The sequence below is a fragment of the Camelus ferus genome, chromosome 11 (assembly GCF_009834535.1).
Source record: "Camelus ferus isolate YT-003-E chromosome 11, BCGSAC_Cfer_1.0, whole genome shotgun sequence".
Lineage (NCBI taxonomy): Eukaryota > Metazoa > Chordata > Mammalia > Artiodactyla > Camelidae > Camelus > Camelus ferus.
This window is the reverse complement of record NC_045706.1, coordinates 51,913,462-51,941,416: the sequence shown is the minus strand read 5'-3', so window position 1 is coordinate 51,941,416 and position 27,955 is coordinate 51,913,462. Positions and strand designations below refer to the sequence as shown.

The 27,955-nt window shown below is 44.9% G+C and overlaps 1 protein-coding gene and 1 long non-coding RNA gene across 3 annotated transcripts in view; both read right to left on the bottom strand.

Moving 5' to 3' along the window:
* Positions 1-24,773, bottom strand: part of LOC116667309 — a 141,546-nt gene extending 116,773 nt beyond the window's left edge. Inside the window, exon 1 of the long non-coding RNA XR_004324199.1 lies at positions 24,565-24,773. This is a non-coding gene — a long non-coding RNA (uncharacterized LOC116667309). The remainder of the gene's footprint in view (positions 1-24,564) is intronic.
* LRMDA (leucine rich melanocyte differentiation associated) overlaps positions 1-27,955 on the bottom strand; it is a 1,095,017-nt gene that overhangs the window by 676,555 nt on the left and 390,507 nt on the right. The gene's annotated exons all lie outside the window — the stretch shown is intronic.

Here is a 27,955-nt window from a genome sequence, read left to right as displayed (position 1 = left end):
AGGAATGATTTCCCCTTCTGCTTCTCAACTCTGCCTTGGAAAAAGAGAGATTAAAAGGGCCAGACCATGTTAAGGGGACCTGGCCGGACATCTCAATTACCAGCTCGACCTTGCACCCTGAACTCCAGTTACGTTCAGAACACAGGGCCTCCTTTGCTGGAAGTGCAAAGCATCTTGCATTTCAAAGCGGCACCACCTTAGAAATAAACTGCCTCGCTCTGGCGTCAACGCCAAGCCTATTTGTTTTACCTGGCCAGCCGGTAATGAGCTTGCTCCGTGGATGGATTTCTATTTTATTATTATAATTACTCCACCATTATAAACATACCTCGAGCAACCTCAGCATAAAAGGCAGGGAATGCTATTAAAACATACATATAAACACATGGGAAAACAAGACAGGATTGTAAAAGGGCTGCAACAGAAACTAATTGGGTTTGCTTTTTTTGTTAATCCCAGACTATTAATATGGTAAGCAGTGTGGTCTAGGGAGCCGCATGCTGAGAACCTGGAGATGGCAGTTCTATACCTGGCTTGGCCTCTAATTGGCTGTGTGACCAGAAGCAAGATGCTCCACCTCTCTGGGCCTCAGTGTTCTCAGGGGCAAAACAAAGACAAGGGAGATAACTGTGATTGCTTTCAACATGTGAAAATAATCTGAAAAAGAGAACACTATGAGATGAAAGAGCATCATCGTTTTCTAGCTGTGGAGGAGAAGGGAAACTCAAAAAGCAGACGGCCGACGATACTCCAGCAAGCATTATTTTTTAAACACAATGATCACATTACATATTAGCAATTTACTTACTGTTTTCTCATGTGATACGTGAAGGAGGCCAGACAGATATTATTAACACCAACTGAAAGATGGAAAAACAGTCATGGAGAGGCCCACTCTGTGCGGCAGGGGCAGGGCTGGGATTAGAGCTGGGACTTGGAATATCTGGATGAGGCTCTCCTGACCCCACCACGCTGCCTCCCTCCACTCTCCCTTAGGAAAAAGCTGGAGAATATGTGATGAGATTAAAAAATAAAAACAAAAAACAGAAACCATTGGGACCTCAGTGACAAGCACAGCGACCATCCCTCCCAGCCCTACCCTGATCAGACTGATGGCTCAGCTGAGTATCTTCAGTCTGGAGAGGAAACAGGCACCACTTCCCAGAGGCAAACTTATAGAAGGCATGAAGTCGCCGGCACAGATATTATCTATGCAAGGCCAAGAAAGTAAGGACGTACATCCGCCAGATTAATGAGGGCGGAGAACATGAAAGACTCCAGAAATAGGAAGGAAGAGAGTTTTAAGGGCCACTCAAACGCCTCCCTTTCATTGCAAACCCAAAGGCTCTAGAAATTAGATCGAATCAAAAGAAGTGGGGGTGGGAGTCAGTTAAGGGGGCAATGAATGGAAAGAGTCTTTTAAAAAAATTAATTACTGCTTCATCGTTTCGATTGCAAATACTCATTTTTTGTTTCTAGAGGTGCCTTGACCAAAAGAAACTGAAAAGCAATGAGAGGCAGCAGAGAGCTGGAAAGCTGAATGCATTTTCTGGAACGCGGGGCTTGCCCGTGTCTATGAAGCAAAGGGACAAATATTTTCACACATTATCAGATAGCCAAGTAAAACAGCCTCCACCAGAATTTACAACTGAAGGCTACCAGAATTTACAACTTGTGAAATTGTGCCTGTCCGGATTTTCTCATTACGCTGGGTGCAGGCTGCAGATAGAGTGTGCACTTTTCCCTTTTCTCCCCCTCTCTCCCCTCCTTCCACTGTCTCACTACTTCCTAGTTAAACCTTGTCTCAAGTTATCAACACTCTCTGGAGAGATAAGGCTCCTCTCACTTACAAGCTGTCACTAATAATCGAACTTTCAAGACTCCATCTCTAAGAGAGACTCCCTGAGCCACGCAGGTCATGAGAATTAACTGCCACCAGTCCTTGCAGAAAACTCAGCTCATCAATCTATAGCTTTCTCGTCATAATTAGAATAACGGCTTTGAAAATTTGGGCTGATGTTGACTTGGTCTCAGGCCGCAAAGAGCGCTGATTAAAATCTTGGTGTGAAAGTTAATGATAAGTGCTGGTGGCGTTGCCGTGGAGACAGGGACAAACAATTCCCTCGCTGTGACATTTTCAATGTCCTGGAGAAGAAAAACTGTCCTCTTTAGTGTGGCAGCGTATGAAGCTTATTTATGGCTACAGGGCTTGGTGGATTGATGACTGTCGTAACATACTGTCAAATCCTTTACTGACACATTCATTTTTTTGGAGCCCCTGGTGCAGCAGAAATAAAATAAAATAATAAAAACAAAACCAGAGGGAAAATTCTCCAGCAAACCAGAGATAGCCACCAGTGGACCCTCCTTTCGCTACAGGACCTCAGAATTAATAGACAAAAAGACTTTGGACTTCTTGGCGCCACGGCCAAGGAGAAAAGATGGGCGTAGTTGAAAATTTCTGTGTAAGAAAGAGTACTGTTGAAGCCACCAGATCAGCCCAGGAATGCTTGTTACCAGAGTAAGCTATTTGTGAATATCCAAGATTGGTAACCATGAATAAGTATCCTCTCCCTACTTCTCTTAGAGGATAATGGCTTAGAAAGCTAAGGAAGGTTTTGGAAAATTCCCCCGGCCAAAGGGACCAATGAATACAGCACCTAACTGTCATTACAGGAAATCCCAGTCATGTCGGACACCTCAACATTCAACATGGGGGTATCAGTCCCTGAAATCTGTGAGCATCTCCATGCTCTGCAGAACCTGTTCACATTTACCATTTCCTTTGCTCTTCATTGCAAAGCAAGCATCAAAATCCCCATTTCCCTGATGAGAAGGCTGAGGCTCTGTGAGTTTAAGCACCATTCCTGAAGAGACACAAAGTAGCTGAGCAGGGACTCTCAACCTAACTCTTTAGTACTCACAATGAGTCACCAGACACTATTTCAGATCAGCAAGCCAGCGCCACAAGTTCTGAACCGGTTTCACGCGGGGTCTGTGAAAAGCTTTCAGTTCACTTCATCTGCGTTTTTTCCACAGCAGATAAAGGGAGTCTCGGCGATCGCAGCTAGTCCATAAAGACGGCTCCAGGCTGCAGCATTTTTCTAGTTCCTTTCATTCAAGGATCCTAGTCATCATCATTATTATTGTTGTTGTTATTAATAATGATAATGAAATAAACTATGCAAATGTGGGGAATGGCTTTAGCCCTAAAACGCAGGCGGTAATGTGGTAATTTATCCAATAATGGAATCGCAAAGTGATTTTATTTGCTTTTATGGCCCCTTTCTTTCAGAGGAGCTGGGCATCAATAATGGCGATAGTAATGAAATCAACTATGCAAATGTGGAAATCGTTTTTACCCTAATGTACCAATTTAGCCAACGAAGGGAATTCAACATAGGCTGACTGGCTTCCCAACACCCAGAGCGAGGGCTTTGATGCTGACCTGTGCTCCACTACCCAGATGTCACGGCTGGTTTTCTAAGAGCATGGGCTTGTCAATATCCATTTGATAATGAACAATGCCTTCACTCCATGGTGAAAGACTCAGGAAATGCCCTTACTGATTTAAATATAGAGAGTGACTTTAACATGGGAGCAAGACAGATTCATCTGGGCACAACTCGTTTTGTTGGCAGAAACCCCACACAAGGGCCCTGTGGCAGGTAGGGGCTGCCTGGGGTCGTTAGCTAGAACAGACCCTCTTTGGGTCCAGCGGTTTCAGAACAGCTGGAGAAGGCTCTCTGAGGGATCGATGCCCTCTGCCAGACTCCCCCTTTTATCTGCCTGTCATCTGGATTCGGGGAGGGCATCTCTCTGGCTAGACGGCAGGAAGTCTGAGGGACCCCAGGGAGCACCAAAGGAGGCTGCGAGGACGGCATTCCCAACAGCCACTGGGGGAGGCGGGGTGGCTCACCTCTCCTATGTCCAAGGTATGCGCCCCTCCCTTCTCTGCAGAACCTGTAATTTCTGCTGCCATGAGAGAGAGAAAAGCAGCACAGAGAGAACGAGATCCAAATAAGACCTGGAAAGCCAACAACACTGAACAGATCTCAGTCTACCATTTATTACGAGCTACAAATTTGAAAAGCTGGGAGGTCCTTGAAGACAGAGATATTAACATTTTTCTGTGTCTCCAGAGCTTGGCACCGTAAGTGCCTAATAGGTGTTGAATACATGAAGGAATAAAGGAATAAACAAGAGGAGAGAATAAAACCAACTCCAATGAGAGAGCACTCCAGATGGACACACTCAGGTACTCAAAAGCAAAAAAAAGTTCATGTGCAATACCATTCAGAGATCCAAGTAGCCAGAGACCCTGACCACGGCCAAGCACCTGAGAAAGCCTTGCTCTGACCCTCCTCCACCTGCCTCCCACCACTGTGAGACAAGGAGGCCATGGGCCAAGGGCATTTCTAACCTGGAACCTATTCTCCAGTTCATAGACCATGTTATGGATCCCCAGGATCCCCAAGTTTCCTTTACAAAGAGCCCTGAGCATCTTTCTAGGGCCTGTAAGGACCTCTTCTCCAGGTCCTACCTCCCAACAGTGGAGGGTACCATGAGGAAGTGTGCCTCTAAGTCCAAGTGGTAGTCAAAGAGCAGCTGCTGGTAGGTGCAACTTGGATGGACAAGTTGGGTGTCCATATGCACGTCTGTAGAGGCCTCCTGCAGAGGAGAATGGAGTCAGGGTAGAGAGAGAAGGGGCTTCATATGTACTCTCACCCCGAGCCCCCACAATTCTCAGGGATGGACCTGTGTATGGGTATTCATGTCCATCCTTTTAAATTTGTTTGCTGTCAATTTGGGCCAAAACCCTGGGGCTGGTGAGGGATACTTGCAGGATGAGAAAATGCAATTACCTCCTTACTCCACGACTAGCTGATAACTTATGGGGGAAAGAGAAGGACCATCTGAAAAACCTCAGGTTCTAAACAGACTGTCAACATTTAAATAAATAAATGAAAAGGAAACCCCGGCAGTCAGTTCCAATTAATTCATGGCAATCAGCTTCCCTTGTTCTATTAGTTACCATTATAGCAACACATTCTTGAACAAAATACCAGAAGCTTTCATTAGAAACATTAACATAATCTGATAACTGATGGTATTTGATTTCTGACTTTTGCACTTTGACTTGAAGCTCGGTACAAGATGCCATCTCATAGATTGGTGGTGTTTTTTTCCCCCTTCTCCACCACATCCCCTGCCCCCGACAGTGAAGACTTCACATGACATTTCTTTGTTAACTGTAATTAATGTTCACATTTGTCACAAGTTGCATTATTTGGAAAAGCAGTTGTGATGATAAAAGATGTGACAAAGACACACACATGTCTTCTTACCCAAAACGGCTTTATCCTAATTTAGGTTTGGGGGAAAAATAAATGAAATAAGTCAAGCATGTATTTGTTTTCAGTCAGGATGGATTGTTTAAAGTGATGCCTCTTGAAGAAACCAATGCAGTTAGCTTTCTCGAAATAAAAAAAAAGTGTCATTAAGGCATGAGTAAAATCTAAAAAAGACAAGGACATTTGGATTGAGGTTGAACAAGCCAGACTGTAAATCTGTCTCACTTCCATTGACCACAGGTGCTAGAGAAGAGAGGCTGTACCCAGAACACTGGAGTTCAAGGTCACTCACACAGAGGTGGAAACAACCACTCTCTCTCCCCCATTCTTCCCTCTTTCCACCTTTCTTTCCTTCTCTGTCTCCTTCCCTCTCTCTCTGTCTCATTATCTTGAATTTGCTGCTGTGGACCAATGAGAAAGATACCTAAGTTTTATGTAAGTAAACACTTAAGTATTCCCAGCCAAGGTCTAGCTTTTTGGCTTAAATGTCAGGCACCAGATACGGGGGAATTTCTGGACAAACAAGTTTATCAAGAAGTACTTTCCTGTTCAGCCAACAGGACAAACTTGAGGTCTTCTGTAGTAGGCCTTTACAATCTCCATGGGCTTAAAGTGGGCAGGTACAGTGTTCTGTTTATTTAAAAAGAAAACATGAACAGGGGCAGGAGAAACATGATACAAGACACCCAAATGCCCATTAAAGTTCAGAGATGGAGTGGATCTGCAGGGATGTCCACTCAGCCCAACAGAAATGTCAGCGGTGGGTACAGGAAGTGCCATCTGTGTGTCTGAGCCACTCCAGGAGGCTACGGCATGACTAGCATCCACTGTGTTCACACTGCTGAGAAGTGGCCCAAATCAGTCTCCCTTTGCCTTACCCTCCCCCAACCCAGTCTCAGAGGGGTTTCCTCCAACATGTACTAATGGTCTGCAATTTATTTTAAAGAGGCTATTTTGATCCTCAAGAAGTACTTAGGGGAGCCGGGAGTCATAAACACCTCCTTTTTAAAAAATTTGTGTCCTTTTTCCCAGCCTGTAATTTCACTCTGACTGGCACCATTCAAATCAAGCGTTCCAAGCACAGACTCCCATCAAGTCAGCTCCAACTTGGAGCACATTTTTACGACCAAGTTAGAAATCCCTTAAAACAAGGTTTTCGGAGGGAAACGTTTGACAGATTTAACTCTTGTGGTGCAAATATGCCACAATGACATAGCAATTAGTTATTCAAAATACGGGAAGGGATTGCAAGCTTTTTCAAGTCGTTTCATAAATATGTCCTCTTCTGGTATTCAATCGGTAATTATACCATTCTTACTCAACTGTAAACTTCCTGGGTATGATTTATATCTCATTGAAATCAACACAAAAGTGTTTGTTTTCTCAAAGGAAGGGCCTCGGCTGTAATCTCCAAGGCTCACACACATCAAAGCCCGGGAACTACTGTTCTGCCTCACCAATGTAAATAAAATCATACACAAATGTTTATGCAAATTAATAGAGAGAGGTCTGTCAAGAACCATTTATCTTCTGGGCCCAATGTGGATTTACACAGCGCTCCCCTGAGAACATTCCTGGGAGGCAGTTGAGTCAAGCATGCACCACTACAGAGGTAGATGCAGCCAAAGGAGTTAGTTCTCCTGGACTCTGTCCTTGTCCCTGAGGATCAAATTCCTTGGGAATGTCACAAGCCTAAGCTGAACTGGGCACCAAAGCCACGGGCAGACGTTTTTATACATCCCCTAACTACTCTACCCCGAAGTCCAAGAGGTTGCAGTAATTGGTCACTGTTCAAAAGGAAATGAAGGTAAGAAGACATCTCTGGCTGAATGGATTTCTTTCGCTGCAAGTCCCACAGGCCATGGCTCTGGTTTTGCATGTAACAACCATCCACAAACTGACTGCAGACAAGCCACCCAGGTGGACACAAAAGATGGGTTTACACCGCAGCTCCGGGACTAAGACAAGCTACAGGAAAACCTTCCTAACACGAGCTCAACTGAACAATTTTAGTCTTTATCTTCGTCTAGCATGCTGGGCCTACCTCTGTCCAACACAGAAATGATTCAATATATGCCTTCTCTACTGGATTATAAACTTCTTCATGACTAGACTCATCCTAGTACCACGTCTGGTAAGAAATGTTTGCTGAGGATTCTGAACCAAGCTTGGTAGAAGCAGCTTTACCAGAAAAGCAAGCTCCAATTGTGTGAGATGGTTGGAGCTCCTGAATTATTGGCCTCAACCAAAAATCTGACCTCCCTCAATATTCTTCTTTACATTTGAATGTTGTACTCCAAGTGCCAAGTCAAAGCACCCTGCATCTGAACCAGACTTAAGCCCAAGAAGCAGGAGGGCACAACATAGCCATTTTGGCCACCTCTGTGCAGCAAATGCCTAGCACAGTGCCAGCATAGCTTGTCCTCTGAAGTATTTCCTGTGTGGAGAGATGCATAGATAAATGATTCTAGCATTTCTGAAAACAATGTTTCCAAAAGTATTTTCACATCTGATCGCCTACACTGTCCCCAAATCCTGCCATAATAGTTGTGCTTCAAGGCTAAGGCTGTGGACCAGAACACCAGTATTTAAGATATAAACGTGAGCAGGCTATGCCCAGAAGTAAACTGCACCCTAAAGTTATCTGTGAATTATTCTGTAACTTGGAATATATTTCCCTACAGAATCAGATGTATAAAGCAGTCAGGCTTCAGAGTGACCCATAAAAACTTTCGTGGACATTTCTGAAGTTTCAGACTATCCAAAGCCTGAATGCTTTTCCCCCCCTCATTTTGGGGAATTGCCCACTGTGTGAGGTCTCAGAGTGGGCAGGGGCTGCTCCATTTCCCAGTAGTAGCCAATAAGTCTACATCTCCCTGCTCCCCACCTCCCTAACAGTCAAAGCATTGGCAAGTCCCTCAGCTCAGTCCTTGGATATATCCCACCTGGACTTAGAATCAGGAACAGCAAGACAAAGACACGGGGTAATGCCAACTCCTTTACGATGGAGTTATGTCAAACACTGGAGATTCAGGTTCTTACTTCCAAAAAGTTTTTTGGAACCTACTTTGATATGTGCCCCTTCTCTTTGCCAGGTCCTCCAGCCTACCATCTGTTCTGAAAATCTTTTATGTAACAGATTCCCTTTTTTGGTGTTTTCGTGATTGGTTGGTTTTTGGGGGGAAGGGTGGGGGTTTAAGAAAGCAAGATGCAATTTCTTTTGTTTGCAACCAAGAGTCTTTACTGGTACCCAGTGGAAGAGATCAAATGGTGCCTACTTGCCTTGAAAAGGAGTAGGAAGAAGTGCTCTAGCAAACCAGGCCACAAATCCCCTAAGCCAAGAAGAGGTTCTGCTTTTTCCTGAGTATGTGTGCCTGCATATAGACTATTTTGACCAGAAGAAGGAGGTGGGTTGACCTTAGAAGACCTATTATTCTGTCCCAAGTGATCCAGGCAACTAATAAATTCCTTCATCACTCTAGCCTCACTCCCCCTACCTGTAAGGGTAAAGGACTGGCCAGATGACCCCTCACGTTCTTAACAGCTCAAATGTATTATAAACCTAAGGCTTGCTGAAGGGGAGAAAGGAATACTTTAGGACTAGGAGGCATTCTCCAGGCTCTTTGTCAACTGAGAAACTTCTAAGCTAGACTCCTAGTCTTACCCCAAACCTCTCCAACATCAGAAGAACAGTATAAGAACAGTGTACATAAGCATATGTCCCCCCACTTCTACAAAGCTGTTGACCCTAGACTGTGATCTTGGTTAGAAAACAAAAGGAAGGGGCCCTCCAATGTTAAAGGTCTAATTAAATTTGTCACTAAATCAAACTCTTCAGCTTAACCTCTGTTTCTAGGGAAAGAACTGTTGATAGAGAATTCTGCTACTCACTGGAGAGCCATTACCCATTCTAAGAGGCACATTTAAACTTATTATTACCCCAAACACATAGCTAGATATTCTTATTAGACACGGGGGGAGAATGGCCACCGGTTCAGAGCAAGGCTGGGTGTCTGCTAATGTTGAATACATTTCAGCTTTTTGACGGTAAGACCTTAATTTCACAGATTTATAACCAGTGTAAATCTGCCCTGAACAGAAGCCTGACACAAAATTACTTTGCCCAGTAGCAATTTTTTAAAGTTTTAGACTAAGTGCCTTTTATTCAACTTTACAACGCCCGTCCCCCCAACAATTGAAACAAAGCAAATCACCGTAAGAACTACCTACAGGCTACAAACATTCACACACACCACACACACACACACACACACACATGTGCAGGCACACATACAGTGCATGCTCCCAGAGATACCAGGTTTCTCTTTGTGTAGTAGGATACCACGCCTCAACGCAGGAGTCATCAAGGAAGAAGAAGGGTGCATACATGTTCTGAGGTCCGTCAGAAACCTGCCACCTAGCCTGACTCCTGCAACCATGGGCTTAGCCTTTCACTGGCAAGCATCACCCTCACAATATCCAAGAAGTCACAGTCACTTTGCCCAGTGAGGGATTTATGATTGGGGGGCACATTCTCAACACTTAAATAGGATTTGGCCAGGAGGACACTACGGGCCCACAGGTCCCTATTACATGCCTGGGATAACAAGGAGGTCTAAGTGTTTTCAGAGGCAACAGACGGTGAAGAGGGGGAAATTCTAACCAAAAGGAAAAAAAAACTTTTCAATCATCACTAAACAGCTAAGTGTGCTAGGCACTATTCTAAGTGTGTTACACATATTAATTTATATAACCATCCTCAAAAACCTGCGAGGTAGCCGATACCGTTTTCCTCACTTGGAGATGAAGAAACTGAGAAATACATTAAGTAAATTACCACGAACCATACAGCCAGCGGGTGATGGAGCCAGAATTAGAATCCTGGCAGCTCCTGAGTTTGTGTTGTACTCATTAAAGGCAAAGTATTCACTCCAAATAGTGCTGTCATTATTTCACCCCGAAGCCCGTGAATTACTGTAAGGCTGAGAACTGTGATAGTAATAATGGCTGGTACTGGTGGAACACGTACTTTACATTATTATGTGCTTTACATATGCTTTATATCCGTTAGCTCAATCTTCGCAACATTCCGATGACAGTGATGCTTTTATCATCCTCAATATACAGATGAGAAAACAGATGCAGCGTTTATGCGAACTGCCCAAGGTCACAAAGTTGTTACCAAGAGGCCTGGAATTCCCATCACATCTGCCTGACTCGAAAACCAGTCCTTCTACCCATTTTGCAACAATCGCTTCTCAAATAGTCTCTGTGATTCTTTTTTTTTTTTTTTTTTTTTTTTTTAGCCAAGTACATGTAGGCCCATCGTGCTAGCAATTTCTTCTCTGAACTCCTCTCCCATGTTCTGAACACAGACCCACTATTTCAGGAAGGCTTTCTGCCACCCTCCACGTACCATTCGAAATCCTATTCCATTTCTTGGTACAAGGTACTCTTCCCCACTGGGGATTTTTCCTAAGCATGCTCAAGCTACTCTAATACCACGCAACACTTGAATTTACTCTTTAGATCACCAATCTCAGCTTTCCATTTCCACTATCACTGCCAAAGTCCTAGGAGTTGTAAGAGCCCACAGCAGCATGGAATCAAGCAGTCTGGCTTAAATCCTGAATCTTGTACTAACTATAGATATGTGACCATAGGCAAGTTACTTCTCTGCACCTCAGTTTCCACCTCTGTAAAATGGGCATAAGATGAGTACCTATTTCATAGAGTCTTTTTAAAGATTAAAAAATATGATATATGTAAGGGATTTAAGACAGCACCTGGCACCTGGTGAGGGCTCAATCAGGATATGTTTTTGTTGATAGTGGTGTTTTTGGAAACAGTTTTGGTCCTGGCTCATCTCTGCTTCCAGATACCTGCTGCTTGAATCCACCCAGCACCTGATAGTTCAGTTTAAAAACACTTTGCTCACGTTGCTTTTTGGCTCAAAATTTGCCCATCATTAGTGAAAAAAGTCCAAATCCTCACTACATGAAAATGAGGTCACATAAAGCGTGCTGGTGACCAGGATTTCCCTGTCTCTTTCAGAATACAAATCCATCTCCTCTCCAGGACTTCCAATTCTTCTGAGAACTTCTCTTTTCCCACAGGATCTCCACTCTTCCTCCAAGAAGACACTCCACCCACCAACCCACCCAGGGCAGGGGAAAACAATCATTGCACCAGGAGCCTTGCTGCTCTTAACGCATGACAATGCCAGCATCTTCCTCATGCCAGGCTGTATCTATACGCCCAAATTCTACATGTCCTTCCAGACCAGAGGTTCTCATGCCTCATTATGCACCCCAATCAGAGTCAGGGAAATTTTAAGACACACAGATGTCCAGTGGTCCTGCGCTGGGGCCCAGGCATCCTCGTGTTCAAACACTCCCCAGGTACTTCTGACGTGCAGCCAAAAGGTTCACACATCCTCCTGGTGCCTGGAAGCTCTATCACTTCTCTGACTTTCCAATTAACACAAAGCATTATTCTGCTATGTGACATTTCATGCGGTGGGATTTGCCTCCCCATTTCTTCCTCTGAGGGCAGGAAATAAGTCTAACATGTTTCTAAATACCTGGGCCAGTGCTGTACCCTCTCCCCCAGGTCATATATATATATTTTGGTGTGGGTTTTAGTCTTGATTTCCCAAAGAGTATAATTTCATGGCAGATGGAGATAAATGACACACATTTTGGAATCATTTCAATGCCCAGCACCCACAGAGCACTTGGTAACTATCTGGGGGCAAAACTGGCAAACAGTAGATGTTCAGTAGCTACTGGAACACTCTTTGCATAACTAGGTCATCACTAAGAAGTCAATGCTCACACTGTCCAACATGCACACTACACAACCACCATCATCAGTAACATGATTCCTACCATGTGAGTTCAATCCAGTGAACCTTTCCCGAGATCCAGTGATCAAGAAACTGAAAATAATTGGCTACCCCGAGGTACAATGGCCGTGGGTCTTCATTTGCATCAGGCATCTACGATATCTCACCATCATCCAAAGGTCTGTGCCACTCGGTTCCTCCTGGCTAGGGCTTCACCTCTCCACCAGCCACAGCTCTCCAATGGGGGCTCTGCACCAAGGCAAAAGAGCAGAATGGCCAAACGTGCTCCTTAAGCTCCCCTGAGTCTTTAAAAATGAGCAATGCTTTAAAGGTTAAGAAGTTGTCTATGATCCCACAGGCCCCTGAAAAGCAAACCAACCCAGGACCAGTAAGTAGAGCCACGGGTGAGGTCTGAGCCCTGACCAGACCGTCCTTCCATGCTGGCCACACCTGCCAGAGGCAGAACTTTAATATGAGTTTGTAATCCATTATCAGCTGCTATGACCATCCTACCAGAGCCGAAAGAAAGAGGCTATTAAACATAATACATAAAATAACATTTAGTAAGGAAATCTGGATAATTACTTAGTAAAAAGGACATTGAGTCAGGTTCTAAGCCATTGCCCTGAATTGGGAATGGCATTACTTATGTCTTAAGTTAAATTGAGTAAAACTTCCTAAGCACTCCCTGAAAGAACACCTGTAAGTAATGGGTTGGAATATCTCATCCACCCTGCTTTGTGCTGAAGTCCGGGAGAGCGGGCCAAGATGAGCGACCCCCCACCAAGCACAGCTCTCCGGGCTGAGCCGGCTCAAGGCGACAAGCTCATTCAGGTCAGCATGGAGGAAGGGCTCCCCTGGACAGCACTGGAGGTGGCACAGACAGGCACAAGCCCAAGAGTTCAAGTGCTAACATATTTTCTTCCCTTTGCTGCAATTGATGGATATGAAAGAGCATTCAAAATTAGAGCAGCCAGAGAATATAATGAGTGAGTGGACTGTGCAGAATCAGAGAACATGAGAGCTGATTCCGTTCCAGTAATACCACCATTATCACCATAACCCACTGGTCACCAATGTCACAGTAAATCCTCCTGTGTGTCTGGTGCAGAATGACGTGACCTCATCTATCCCATGACTTTATCACCTACACTCTGATATAAATTCCCAAAAGTCTATCCCCAGGCCTGACCCATCCCCAGAGGAGCCCTCTCAGTTCAGTCACCTTCTTGACACATCCACTTGAGTGGATAACAAGCATCTCGAATTTGACAAATCCCAAACCTAACTGGTGATCAGCCCAAACCTGCTCCCTCATGACCACAAACAGCACCTCCCTCCTTCCCACTGTCCCTCTCCATCCCTCACACGGCATTTCTAATCAGCAAATGTTTTCCACTCTTCCTTCTAAACATCCAGAACGTGAGCAGGTCTCACCACCCTCAGGGCAACCACCCTACACCACATCAACCTGAGCTGTCACAACGGCCTCCACACTGGTCCCCTGGTCCCACTGGACCTTGCCTACCGGTTCCCTGCAACACCAACACCACCACAGGGACCAATTTGATTTGAACTCAAGTCAGATCACATTCAAAGCCTTCAACAGCTTCCCTTCTACAACAGAATAAAACCCAAAACCTGACCAAGCAGGTTGGTCAAAAAGGCCCCACATGACGCAGGCTCTGAAGTGGCTCCTGACCCCATGTGCTGCGATGCTCCCCTCCCTTACCTGCCTCACCCCATGGCCTCCTGGCCAAATCACAGGCACCAAGCAAGCTCCTGCCTCAAGCCCTGGCATGTGCTGTGACCTCCACAGACCCAGACCCCTCATCCCCTCACCCCCTTACGGCCCCAGCTGAAACAGCCTTCATCAGAGAGGCTGTCCCTGACCTCCCTTGATGAATCACATCTCCCACCTCCTCGTTCTCCACTTCCCCGCATCACCTATTTGTCTTCATACTATTTACTACTTCTGGACATGTTTATTTCTTCCCTCCCAACACATCACACAGGACAATGTCAGCTCCATGAGAGCTGGGTTTTTCTCTGTTATAGTCGCTGCTATTTCCCAACACCTAGAACATAACAGACACGCACAAAATGTTTGTGGAAGGTATAAATAAAAAGGCACATAGCTGGCCTGTGCCACATGTTAACTGCTCTTAAGTTAAGAGGCTGTGCCTCCATTTGGGGTCAACTCTTGACATCACAATCAGTATTCTTTCACTATGTGATTCCACTACTCAGAATTAACCAAGCATGACTGTACACTTCTGTAGCATTTTATAGTTAGTAAAGCACTTTCACACTGCAAACTCCACAATCCTGTCGGCGTTGCAGACAGGTCGGACCAGAAAGAGGGCATGAATATCTAACCCAGGTCCCCTCCGCCTCAGCCCTACATCCTTGCTTTACACACATCCTCCCTGCTTGGATGAGAGGCTGGCTGCACTAGACAGGTAGAGAAAGACAGGCCTTGCCCTTCGAGGGGTCCCAGTATCCAGCCTGCTCAAGACCACGAACACACACTCACGAGCCTTGAGGATGACAAGTCAACATGCAAATAAAATGCTCCCAGCAGTGGCATTTCTGGAGAAACAGATACGCTGGTCCACATCCACAGAGGAGCAACTGGCAGAAACTAAGCCTGCACCCTACAGCCTACTCCATCGCCACCCATGTCAGCCCATCTCAAAGTTCTGGAACAGAAGATAAGAGGATAGTAACAATTAAGATCAGCATAACAACATCTAAACCCTGGCTGCCGCCCACTGGAATCAAAAGAGGAGTTTCTTTAAAGTACCAATGGCGGGCCCACCCACAACCCGTTAAAGCAGGAGTGGGCAGAGCCTGAGCGCCCACCGGCATCTTGTTTCAAGCTCTGCAGGTGATTGTAAAGGGGAGCTACCGTTGCCAAGCACTGTGCAGACCTTTACCGTGACAAAGGTCTTTCACATGCATTATCTCCTCTCACCGTCCTAAAGGCCTTGGGTGGTAGGTGGAGGAGGCAGAAATACGCCCAAGTTAGAGAGCAAGAAACAGCCTCAGAAGGATAGATGGATCTACAGTCCCCCAGTTAGTTCATCAAAGACAGAACTGTAGGCAAACACACAGTCTAGAAATGAGCAGTGAAGTCTGAAGCTCTGTTTCCCAGACCTAGTGAGCTTACACATCACCTAGGAATCTTGTTAAAATGCTGATTCTGCCTCAGCTCATCCGGGGAGCAAGAATCTGCATTTCTAAAAATCTCCCAGGAGATGCTGATCGTCTATGGACCACACTCTTAGTAGCAAAGACCTCATGCACATAGCTTGGCAGTAACTAAAGTGAATCCATTCTCATTTCTCAGCGTGGAGAAAGCTAGGAATCTTTCAATAGCTTCCTGGTGGTTTTCTCAGCTAGACCAAGTTCTATTCTGTAATACGCAAACTCTATACCACAACCAGCTGGCACTCCCAACCTTGTACCTGTGTACACGACATCAATCTTGTCGCATCCTATGGAGCACAGTGCAGACGCCCCCCTCACCACCACCCACCCACACACAGAACACAAAACTACTAAGATCTAAACTACTCCACGGCTCTCATACAAACCCTTCTGCCCACTCAGGGGACCCTGGCACTGGATTCTAGTATCATCAGCAAAGATGGCCCCAACATCCTTTGTCAAATTGAAATCGATTACACTCTGACACCACTCCATTCCCTGATATTACCCCTTTATTATTCAGGGGAGGGAACACTATTCCCAAGGTCATTTTAAAATGTTTTGTGTGCCTTTTAAATATCAGCTGCCATATATATATATAGACTTCAAATGACTGCCTAAGATATTCCATTTTAGCCTTAAATCTTTAAATACACTTATAAATTTTTGACTTTAACAGATTACCTAATGTCTCTTCCCTCATAATAGAAATAGATTCCAGGGAATCCTCATTAACTCTGTTTCCTTGGGGCTCTCTCCTTGACATGGCCTTCCACCCCAGGATTCAGCCCCATGGTTGCTCACCATGAGATGTCCTCAGGTCACTGGTCCTTAGACCTGAGTATGGATCTGGGCCAGTCTGCATCAAAGGACAAAGGTGCCATGTTTTTGCTCACCTGGAACAGGTTTTCTCCCCCTAGTCGTGAACCACCAACAGCTGGAACATTCCCCAAGTAGCTAAAGATGCCCTGCCCTTCAAGTCTTGGTCCTGAGGTCCTGGTCTTCCTTGCCCAGCCCACTTCACTGAACCTCTACAGCCCTGAGTTTGAACCATGCAATTCAGCAATTAATTAAGCACAACCATGTAACAGTAAAGTCTTCTCTCCCCACAGTTGGGGAGGGCTTGGCCCATTCCGTACCCACTCATGGATCTGGTTTGATGCTATGCATGAACAAGTGCTCAGTAACTAACTGCTGATTGACCTTGAGAGCTGACAGTGGATTTGTCTGGTACCAACGTGCCGTCACTGCCTGTCCAGCTCTGATCTTCAAGCAAGTTGTCAGTTCTAAGAATGCCCTGGCACAACCACCAAACCTCACCATTCTCTGCTGCTGCCAAGTTCCTTCCCTCTTTACCTAAGAATGACTTAATACCTAAATTTGATCCAGGAAAAAATTATGCCAATCCAAATTTTTCCACTGCAAGATCACGGACACCACAAGCAAGTATTCTATTAAACTCTGCTCAGAAAGGCAAAGAGCCTCCCACATCTGCTGTAATGGCAACTTCTCCCAACCCAAGGAAATAACTGAAGGAGGGCAGAGTCTATTCATTTTCCCCCTAAAGGTTTGAGAAAGGGAAGATGACTATTACTGTTCCTCATGGTCATCTTCGTTTCAGGTCTAAACCTAGGAAAGTCTGGGGCATTGTCTTTACCCCTTGTACATGCTCCTGAGATTACATCACTTGCTAGTATTTCATGATCTCTACCAAGATAGTCGTTCAGTGTCTTGGACAGATACTAATTATGTCTCAGCTTCTCAAACTCCCATAAACCATTTCCATTTCATACCATTTGACACACACGTAACTCATTCTTACAAAGTTTGCATTCAGATACTTCTCTTTATAATCCTTGATCTTGATGCTACAGTTGAACTTTCTAGGCCACAGTTAGAAAGGACAGATGAAAAGGAATTCTCAAGCAACTGTGGAGTGAGGCATTTTCAACGAAAATCTTTCTAAACCAGGTGGCAGAAAAACATGTTTTTATCCTAGTATCTATTTTTCTGCACCTTGCTAAGTTCCCTGTAATATTTACCAAAATCTCAACAAGTGGACATTTCATTTTCTATCCCTCTGCTGAGCTCATATGACACAGCTGCCCCCAAATGAGCAGGATCTGATATGACAAACATGTATCTATTGATAACCCAGTTGTTATTTGTACATTTGAAGTATGACATCTTTACTCCTCTGTCATCAGGAAGAAGTAATTAAGAATAATCAAGTGGGTGTTAATTGGATATCATGAAACAATCTCCAGTCAGCCTGAGCCTACTATTTGCCTCCTTCTAATAATTATGAACACTAAACACTCATGCTAATCTTCTTCTTACAGAAGGCAAACAGAAATACAGTATTTACTCAGCTAATGGCTTGTTTTGTCTGCAATCTAGTCTGTTTTAAGCTAGGAAACTCATAATTTGCCAAGCTGTCACCAGCTGCTGGGCCCAGACCACAGACGCACGATTCTGAGTGACAACAGTTCAGTGTATGTCACCTGAAATGAAAGGACAGATATTAATTAAGGCGACCTCATGTTGCAACCACACCTGGAATGTGCAAATGTCAAAAAATCAAAGTCCTAAGTCTGTATTAGTTGAAACTTCTTGTGGGCAGACCATGCACTTAGCATATGCCCAGGGCTTCACAAAACAGATGAGAGTTTGCACATATAACTCACAGAAGGCTTGCTCTGTTTTTCTCTTTAGAACTATCTCCAGGCCACCGCCACAGAGCTGGAGACTGGCCTTTGATCCTATTACTTTGGGAGCCTCTTGGCTGCTGGATGACTATTATACAGTAGTGAACTGAAAGTGTCTTATTGAGAGTGACCATTAGAAACGTATTACTGGCCATTAAGCAGATGGTTAGATGTTTTTAAAGAGCTCTTACATAGTAATAGAATCCAGAGTCGTTGACTATATTTATTACTCTCCCAAGAAAGTGGAAAAAATAAAAAGATTGAATGTTTGTTCCTGAGGTGGTTAATTTCAATCTCCCAGGATCATGCAAAGGTCACATGTAGACTAAAAACTGGTAGCTGGTGACAGGATTTTAAAACAGGCTTCTAAATAAGATGATTAAAGCTCACTTCTTTCCCTCTGTATCAGAACTCCGCTAGGTGGGATTCCAAATAAAGACCCCTTGCCTGATGGTAGTTGAATCAGAGCTATAAAACAGATAAGCATCTAGACCAGAGCTTGGCCAATGATTCCTGTAAGGGGCCAGAGAGTAAATGTTTCAGACTCTGCAGACCATAAAGCGTATGTCACAACTACTCAAAAGTGAAGTTATAGCATGGAAGTAGCCATAGATGATAGTGAATGAATGAGCATGGCTGTGTGCCAATAAAACTTTATAAAAACAGGCAGCTGCAGGATTTGGTCTATGTGTCATAGTCTGCCAACACCTGAGTTAGACCACACTGAAACCTGCTAAATTAGGGATAAGATTTGGGGGGAAATGAATTCTCCTACCCAGGCTTCTATCACTTACCCCTACTTTAATTCACAAGTAAAGAAGAGACATTTTCTCTAATATATATATATTTCTGAAAGTGTACTTAAATTAGTATATTCTAAATTATATCCTATTTTTCCATTAATATATACTGTCATATGAAGTTTTAACCTCATATGGGTACTAAACTATAATGAATGGTAGTCAACACTCTTACTCACAGCAAGTATTGTTATTGAACTTCATAAACACGTATTTTCCATTATTTATGTATTTATAAATATAAATATTACATGCGTATATAAACATAATATTCAAATGTAACATGTACACATTATATATGTGAATGTTTATATATAAATCACCTTTACTGTTTCCCTTGTTCATAATTTCAAATGCTGAGTTTTCTTAAAAGTGGACCACCTATAATTAGTTGGTGAACAAAATTTGTCCATTCTGGGTCCTCTATCAAATAGGGGTACATAACTTACCACAATAGACATATGCCTTGGACACTGTCAGATCTGAAAGGATTTTATTAAACTTCAAGGTAAAGTGGAAAAGCACAATGACCTAGGAGTGAAGGACTAATATTTTAGTCCCAACTCTTTTGCTAAGTAACTGTGTGACCAGGACATATTATTTAACCTCTCTGAGCCTCAGTTGCCTTTGAAAAATGAGTGAGTTGAATCAGAGGATGGCCAGAGTCATTTTCAAGCTTTCATATTCTCTGTTCAACAGATAGAAAATAGCTTAATTAGCTTATGTGATTACATGATAATATTGAGGCCACAGGGGCAAGTTAAACAGCCATGCAAGGCTTGCCAATTTTAAATGGAGAAAACCACTGTCACACAGGTTCTAACTCAACCTGGCTGACTGAAGGAGTGTGGCTAGTTCAGTCCTCAAATCAACAACAGACAATACATGATCATAGTAAGTCAGAAACCCCTTTATATGACCAATAATATTATTAATATTTTAATATAACTATGACTGCTAGACTATACAACCAGGTATCTCACTTGGCCTCTTTCCAGTGATGTGATGAAGGCCCATGTCTCCCTAGTGTGTCCTGGGCCAGTCCGTGGTCCCACTGTGTGGGACCAGAGCACAGTATACACCATGTGTGACTGACTATGCAGGTTGGACAACACCTGAACTGGTCTGCACACTGTTCAACAAGATAAATCCAGTGATCACATGCTTGAGTATCAAATTACTATAAAAGTTTCCAAATGCTTCTGTTCTATTTCTGTTCTTATCTCATCACAGACCGGTAGCCATTCACAGACCAGCATCAACCAGCAGACAGACTCCCCTGCTTGTCAATTCCTGGTATGCAGGAGAGACTTAAGCTACAGCTCCGAGGAGGAAGGCAAACAAAATTCAACACACTACCACCAAGTTTCTTGTTTCCTTCTTTTCCCAGGTCTATATTCCCTCTTTACTTCCCAGTTAATTTTGGAAAGTCCAGCTACCCATTCTCCATGCCTTAGTTTTGTTCGTGTATCTATTCAACAAACCTTTATTGATAGCTTCTGTGGGCCTCGTAGTGTTCAAGCACCTGGGAACCAGTGGTGAGTAAGATAGATTCAGTCCCTGCTCCAGTGGACTTGATAAGTTTCTCTAGAAGAGGTGTATTCTAGACACATGTGCTTACACAGTGTGTATGTTCATTCCCTAAAGTGCAGAAAAAGAATGTCTTATCCAAAATTCAGTATCACTTCCCCATACTCAGTCGCAATTTATTAAACATCAGATATTCACCAGCCAATCTCATGCTTTTGGAGATATTAAAAAAAAAAAAAAGAATGATGTGGCCCCTGTTCCCAAGCAGCTTACAGCTTAGAGGGCTCTTCCATGGGAGCTTTCAGGTGCATGAACAACCGAAGCATCAGTATCATTTCTATTTGCCTAGTACTTTGAGGATGCCTCCAATCACATGGATGGTGTAACAAGAGCTTCTAACTGGGCCTACTGGGATACCCAGCAATAGTTACAGAATATACCATGCTTGAGCTGAAAGGGTCCACAGAGATCTTATAATATTTTAATGATAAAAAAAACCCTGAGACATGGAAAGGTGAAGCCACTTGTCCAAAGTCACACAACTAGTAGGTAAAAATAAATCCTAAGAGGATCATGTCCAAAGCAGGGTTACTAGGTCCAGCTCCAGAGTAGGCCAGCATATCTAGGAAGAGGGCCTTCCAGGAGTGCAAACAATCCAATTTCTGCAGAACTGCTTCAATCAAGTAAATGGCAACAGGGTGTGGTGGCAACAATGCCGAATGAGAAAGTTTGGTGATGCCCTAAGAGACTTTGGGCAGGCTGGCTGTCCTTTCCAGGTCTTCTGGTCTCATGACTTCCATGACCTTAAAGGTCTCTTTCATCTCTGAAGCCCTACTGTACCAAGACTACTCCACTTTGTTGGAAATCTAGGCAACCTATTAAAAAAAGCAGACTGCACAGAGTAAGTGGATGATAATCACACCATCATAGTCGGGCCCTGCATCTCTCTGCTCAACTGTGATTGTCAGGTTCATGTAATAATGAAATCGAGAAGCTTCCAACACTCCTGTTTCTAGATCTAGCCACAAAGCTACCCATGTTCTCATCCTAGCTTGCTCCAAGTCCTACCAGCTTCTGACCTTCTTCTGGCTCTCCATCTGCCTTGCCTGGACCGCAGGACTTGTCACCTGGTGCTGTTCTCCCACTAAGACCTTAGCCCCCTCCTGGTCTACAATTCGTACTGTCCAGCCTCCAGCAGCCTTGAGAAAACGGCCCTTTGGATTCTACCCAGACCAAAGGATCCCACCTCAGCTTAAACCTCCCATGCATAGCACTGGGATTCATTCAAACTATCTACGGTTCACATGATAACATACCCCCTCCTGCCACCCAACACGGACACACACAGTCACCTGCAATCACAAGTATAATAGTGAAGGAGAGCTTTCATTGAACTCTACTATGAAATTTTCCATTAATGCAACACCCACCTGCCCAAACCTATGAGCTCTTCAAATCCAATAATGAGCTTCAGTGTTAGACACACAAAGGCTTATGCCAGTCCTGTAAACTGAGAAGAACCAGACTGTCAAGGTAGTCAAGGAAAAAATAAAAACCCGAAAGCAGCTTACGGAAGGTCAGAATTCCTTCTATGCCTCCAATTTAACAACAAACTCCTCACAATGAATAGCCTGATGAGGACAGGGCTCTGCACCACAGAGAGAATTTTTCTTTTATTTGGCAAGCAATGAAATCATTAAGGTAATCTATCACCATTCCCGCTAACAGAATCTCCTCGTGTCATCTTCTCCGGTGCGCATGCAAGCAGAAGACACATATCTATTGTCTCTTAGTTCTGGAAGTTGTAAATGTAGGGAAATTGTCATCATTAAATTGAATATAATGGTCCTCCCTCCCCTCCCCTTCTCGGTTTCTCACTCCGCACCTCGGCTCTGCCTGACACATACCTTGTAAATGTCAACACAGAAGTATGTCCTGAAGACCAATGGGCAGAAAGTTCTGATTACCAGCAAAAATCTATCATGTGATACCGAACATTCACCCCTGCAGCGAGAGGAAATGATAATTGCCTTTGCCGGGCGAGGTGGAGAAGCCGACCTCAAAGTGTCTCTGGTGGTATTAACGTGTAATGAAGATGGGTGCAGACAAAGGCCACTGCCCAACACATCCTCACCTCCGAGGCGGGCTGTTGGAGAACACCGACAGCTCTAATTAAAGCCTACTCTCCCCACTGTGACATCTTAACCCTAAAGCAGGAACCTGTTGCCAGGCCCAGATGAACCCCAGAAAATTCCCAGGCAGGGCTAAGGGAGGGTTCACACCAGGAAGCCAACCCCTAGGGAGAAACAGGAGGGAACAGAGCAAGTGAGCTCGGCCAGGGGAGGAGGTATAGCTTTGAAGTCATCGGCATTAAGCTTGAGAGGTCAAAGAGGGAGCTGGGAGCGCCCAGAGTGCTGAGCCAGCAGAGGAAGGAGGCGGCTTCCTGACCTGAGGAGTTCTGCAGGAGGCCTTGCCGTCCACCGGTTGTCGGGGCTGTCATTGGGCCACAAGGACTGTTTGGCCTTGAGTATCAGTTATGTTATGTAAATTATGCTTAATGAAAGCGCGGCCTCGGTCCATAAAAACTTAACAATGCGTTTGTCTTCATTTGAGCGGTCCCAGCAGCCGCTGCCTCCCTTTACAGGCCAAATTAACAGGGCTTTCACTGCACGTCCCTGTCTCCCACGGCCACCGTCCAGAGGGTCCCAGAAGAGGGGAAAGCGTTGGCTCACACTTAATAAGACAAATGTGATATCGCAGAGTTGGCATCAGGTGGCCCAAGTGCACACACTGGACGATGAAGCAGATGCAGCCGTGCCCACCCCTCCTCCCCAGGCGCTCTTTGTGAGCGTTGCTCAGGTGGCTGGAAAAGGTAAAACTTAGTTTTGTATTCCTGAGAGCTGGATGTCACCTCTGACTCATCAGCAAGCATTTATTCTGTGCCTCCTGTGTACACAGGACATAGCAAAGACATGCACCTCTCTCTCCTGACAAGCAGGCCCCAGTTTCTGACTCCAAGGTGCCCCATCTTGAGATGCCCATAGCAAACGTTCAGGTGCCCTACAGCTGTTCTCAGCTCTGGGCCCATTATCTTTCAAGAAGCCACCTCTAAGAAAACAAGCCAGTTTGAAAGCCTCTGCTCCACATTTCATTACAGGTCCCCAGAGTTGAAAAGGAGAGGAACTAGGAGGGTGACTATGAGAAGAGGAAGTGTGGTTTGGCTTGTCATGAATCTAGACATTAAAAGTACTAAATATTTTTAAAAGTCAAACTCCTCCCCATAGACTGTCAGGCCTTCCACGGACTGACAGCACCTGCCTCCCCCAGGTCCAGCTTGTCTCTCCAAGGGCCACATGGACCTCTTCCCAGGGCCTCGCCATCACCCAGCCCTGTGCAGCCAAGAACCTTGTACTTGCTGTTCCCTCTGCCCACAGGCCTTTTCCCTGGCCTCTTTCCTCACTCACCTCCTTCAGCACCTAGGTGAGACATCACTGTGTCAGTGAAGTCCTTCCAAAGCTCCCTATGTTAAAATTAGATCTCAGCATAGCACCACATCCTTTCTGCCAGCCCCTACCCCAGCTGTGATTGGACGTCCATCTGTATCAGTGTTTGCTGGATTATTTAGTGACCCTCACCTCCACAAGACTGTAAACTCCATGAAGGAGGCAGTCACGGTGATTTTTCCTGACCACCAAACCCTTAGCACCAGGACACTAGAGGCAGCTAGAGCAATTATTGAATAAATAAATACATGCATACAAAAAATTCTCTATGACTATTGGAAAAGATACCAAAAAAGAACTAGGTTCACATTCATCGGACATTCAATGGACAGAAGAAGAAATGAATGCCCATAACGGTGACGGCACAACCCTAGAAAAGGTTACCAAGAGAAGCCAGGTGGACTCCAAGTAAAAACATCTTCAGAACGGATCATCCCTTCCAAAAAGGACAACAGGCAGGTACATCAGGTGACCTATTGTGAGCCCTGCCATCCCTGCATTTTCTGTCCAGGAAGCCTGGCTCTTCAGCCACGGTGGCCACATCCCATCACCTGGTCTGGAAGCATTTCTGCTCCAAGTGCGGGTTCAACCAGCAGCTTTTACACCTACCCTTTGCTGTGCCTCTTGGCTCCCAAGAAGAACTTCAATTCTTTTGTTTCTGAGGCAGCAAAACACAGAAAATAACTCCATGACACACCAGCCTGGCAAATACTGGCTTCCTGGAAACCCAGGGACAGAATGAGTCGGCTGCTCTGCCCTAAACCCTTTTACCAGAGGAAAGGGCAAAATCCCTAAGAAAAAGAAGTACTTGCAAAACTCCTCTCTCTCACCTACATATTGAAGTTGTTTCTTTGAATTGCTCGCTGGAACTTCCTGGAAAAGGAGTTTATCCCAGTTTGTTCATCCCACAAAGGAATTGTGTGAATCCTATTTGACCCCTGTTTTTCCAATCTAGGGTATGAATTTAGCTAGCTTTGAAAATGTTTTAGGGCTTACACAGAAATTTGTAAAATGTCAGTGTGAAATTTTTAATTGAGTTATTAGCAATATCTCTTCTTTGAATGACCTTTTAGCACTCCTTCTAACATATCACCTCCTTTTACTACCTTCTGGCTGACAGTTTCTAATATATTCCTTCTTCCTAGATGATATCATCTGTCCTTGGATGGAATTAACTAAAGCACTCTACATTCAGAAGCTGACATTAATCCATAGCCCCAGATTTGTAACAGCTGCTGGTACAAACACTGTTCCCATACATTGGGTTTTAACAATGACTGAAAGAAATGCATGCTATTCATTGGACACTGATGGCATGCACACAAAGGAATCAGAGTGACAAACAACAATGATTTTTTTAAAAAATTTAATTGGCCTAAATATATCTTACGGACAAATCTAAGGGAATATTGCTAGCTTCACAGAATTTTTGTATTTCTCTTTAGAATTATGAGTGTAGAAGCAGCTAATCAAAACAGGAAATTATAAGGATGAATGGCAAATAAGTTGTTTGTTCAAGTAACTTTCTGATACTCAATAACAGGAAATACAAAAAATACAGTCCCATATTCTTTGTAACCCAGACATTTTGCATCATTCTAAGAAATGGAAAAAGTAAATCAACACAGCATGTGGATGCAGAAAGGTATATTCAGAGTTGAGAATCACCAAACAGGGAAAAGATAAATAAAACCCCTTCCCCCAAAATTCCCAACTCCAGTGATTTCTCATAATAACCTCAAGGTACCCAAAGCCCATGTCCTGACATGAAAATGACGAACAAACAGGCAGGAGGCCCCAAATCTCCTCTGCCTCCTCAGGGTCTCCTTCCCCAGACTTTTATATTTTGCTGAAACAGGCTCGTATACATCAGTGCAGCAACAAGCAGTGACATCCACGGGGACCCCGACAGCATTTTCCATCAGCACAACCGTGTTATTTAGGATCTGAGGCGGTAATGACCATCATGAATGCCAGACTGCTGATGGAGGTCCCGGGGCCCGAGGTAGCTGATAATTAAACTGCAGCTACCCTCCTTGTGTGGTGGGAACCCGGTGGCAGGAAGAGGGAGTTTTCTAGGGTAAAGGAACCTGCAAGCGGGGCTGGCAGAAGCAAAACCCTACAGAGGCCCAGTGGGAGTCCCTCTTGGTGCATCACGCCTGTGCCCCTACCCTCTGGACTCACTGACTCTGTGAGAAAATGCCAACCCACTCCGCACACCACCTGCCACCTCACGACCCATGTCATGTGACGGCTGCTGCCTCTGCATCAGGATATGGTGAGAGGCTGGCAGTGAGGTTACACCTCTGCGGGTAGGGGTGGAGGTTCACCTGCACAGTAAGGTTATCCCTGTTAGTAGTCACCTGGGGAACAGGTGTGCCTCCAAACGAGAAGCAATATCCAAGAGGACTGGCCTAGGTAAGTGTGAGAGAAGTAACTGCCCTTGGACTGGATTTGGCAGATCAAGTGTCTAGGAGGGTGTTCCTCGTGCAATGAATCATGAAAGCAAAAGCCACCAAGAAGGGGCCCTGATGGACTAGAACAGACTTGACTGTGCCCAGAGCCCTGGGAGGCAGTGGGCCAGGGCAGAATCAGAACCCGGGAGTCTGCAGGCCAGACCAACCCAACTCCTGGGACTCTCTTGATATCTCTCTGTTATCCCTGAGAACTGTTCAATTTGTTTCATTTGTGCCAGGACAGAATGAGAAAGTAGCTTATGTCAGGGACCAGTGTGACTGCAACAAATGCTGGAAAGCTGGGGCAGTTGGATCATCAGCACCTCCCCTCCAAGAGAGTCCCACTAATCGTGGACGGGTCTAAGTTTTGCTTTTGCTGAGTAAGGCTCCATTTCCTCCCACTATCTCCAAGTGTTCAAAACTTACACACGCTATTATTACCCTCTAAGTTTGCCTGTTGGACTAATCTAAAACCAGGTATTAGGTCTAATTATATACACTCTCCAAGTAATATATTTCATGGACTCATTTATCTATTTAACCCAATGCTCATTTAGCATGAGCCCAGCACTGCACTTGGGTGTGCAAAGTCTCAGTACAAATAGGATGTGGTCCACACCCTCCAGGAACTCACACACTAACTAGGAAACAACGTGGAGATAGAACCTTATCTTAAAAGGGTAACTCCATTGGTGGGAATTTGAGGGACTATGTCACCCCTGGTGAGGGAGGTACTTTGGTTCAGGCGGATGCTTTGGAGGGTGCTGACATCACAGTGAGAAAGCAGATGCCTCCTCTGCCCAGGCGTGATGCGAACCCCCAGGTAAGACCCCATGTTACAGGAAGAGATGCAGGAATGCTGTAAGAATGTCAGTTTTCCTCTGGGAGGAAAGGGGACACTGAGCCCAGCAGGTAATGAGTTCCATCAGTCCTGGCCTTGCTTAACGGAAGGTTGAGATGGTGGTCAAGAGACTGACCTGGAGAGTCAGACGGACATAATTTCTAGCTGCAACTCTCCCACCTGGGTGAACTACTGATCCCAGCCAAGCCTCAGGTTTGCTCACCTATAAGACAGGTAACAATCTATTGGAGAACAATGGTTCTAAAGTGCGGCCATCAGCCTCAGCATCACCTGGGAACTTGTTAGAAATGCACATGTTAATTTGTTTTTTTATTTCATTGGTTCTTTCTTACTAATGAGAGTAATTCATTCATATGTTCCCTTCGTGGAAGCACCTCCCAATCTGGGAGGCCTCCTGGGGGTCGGAGGGAGACGGTGAGTGTGGAGACGAGGGAGGGCCCAGGTGAGGGTGGGTGTGGGTCTCTGCAACACTTCTGTCAACTCCACCCACTGACAGACAAAGCCGCAAGAAAGGGGTGTTCTGCTCTGAGCGCGACCCCTTCCTGAGACTCCCATCCTCCCCTCCCCATGTCAGATCTGATCCCTTATGGGGACAGAAAAGTCACGATTAGTCACAATTCAGCTACCTCTCCGTGCCGCTACTCCCTGCTGATGATGTTAGCTGGAAGACGGCCAGAGCTTA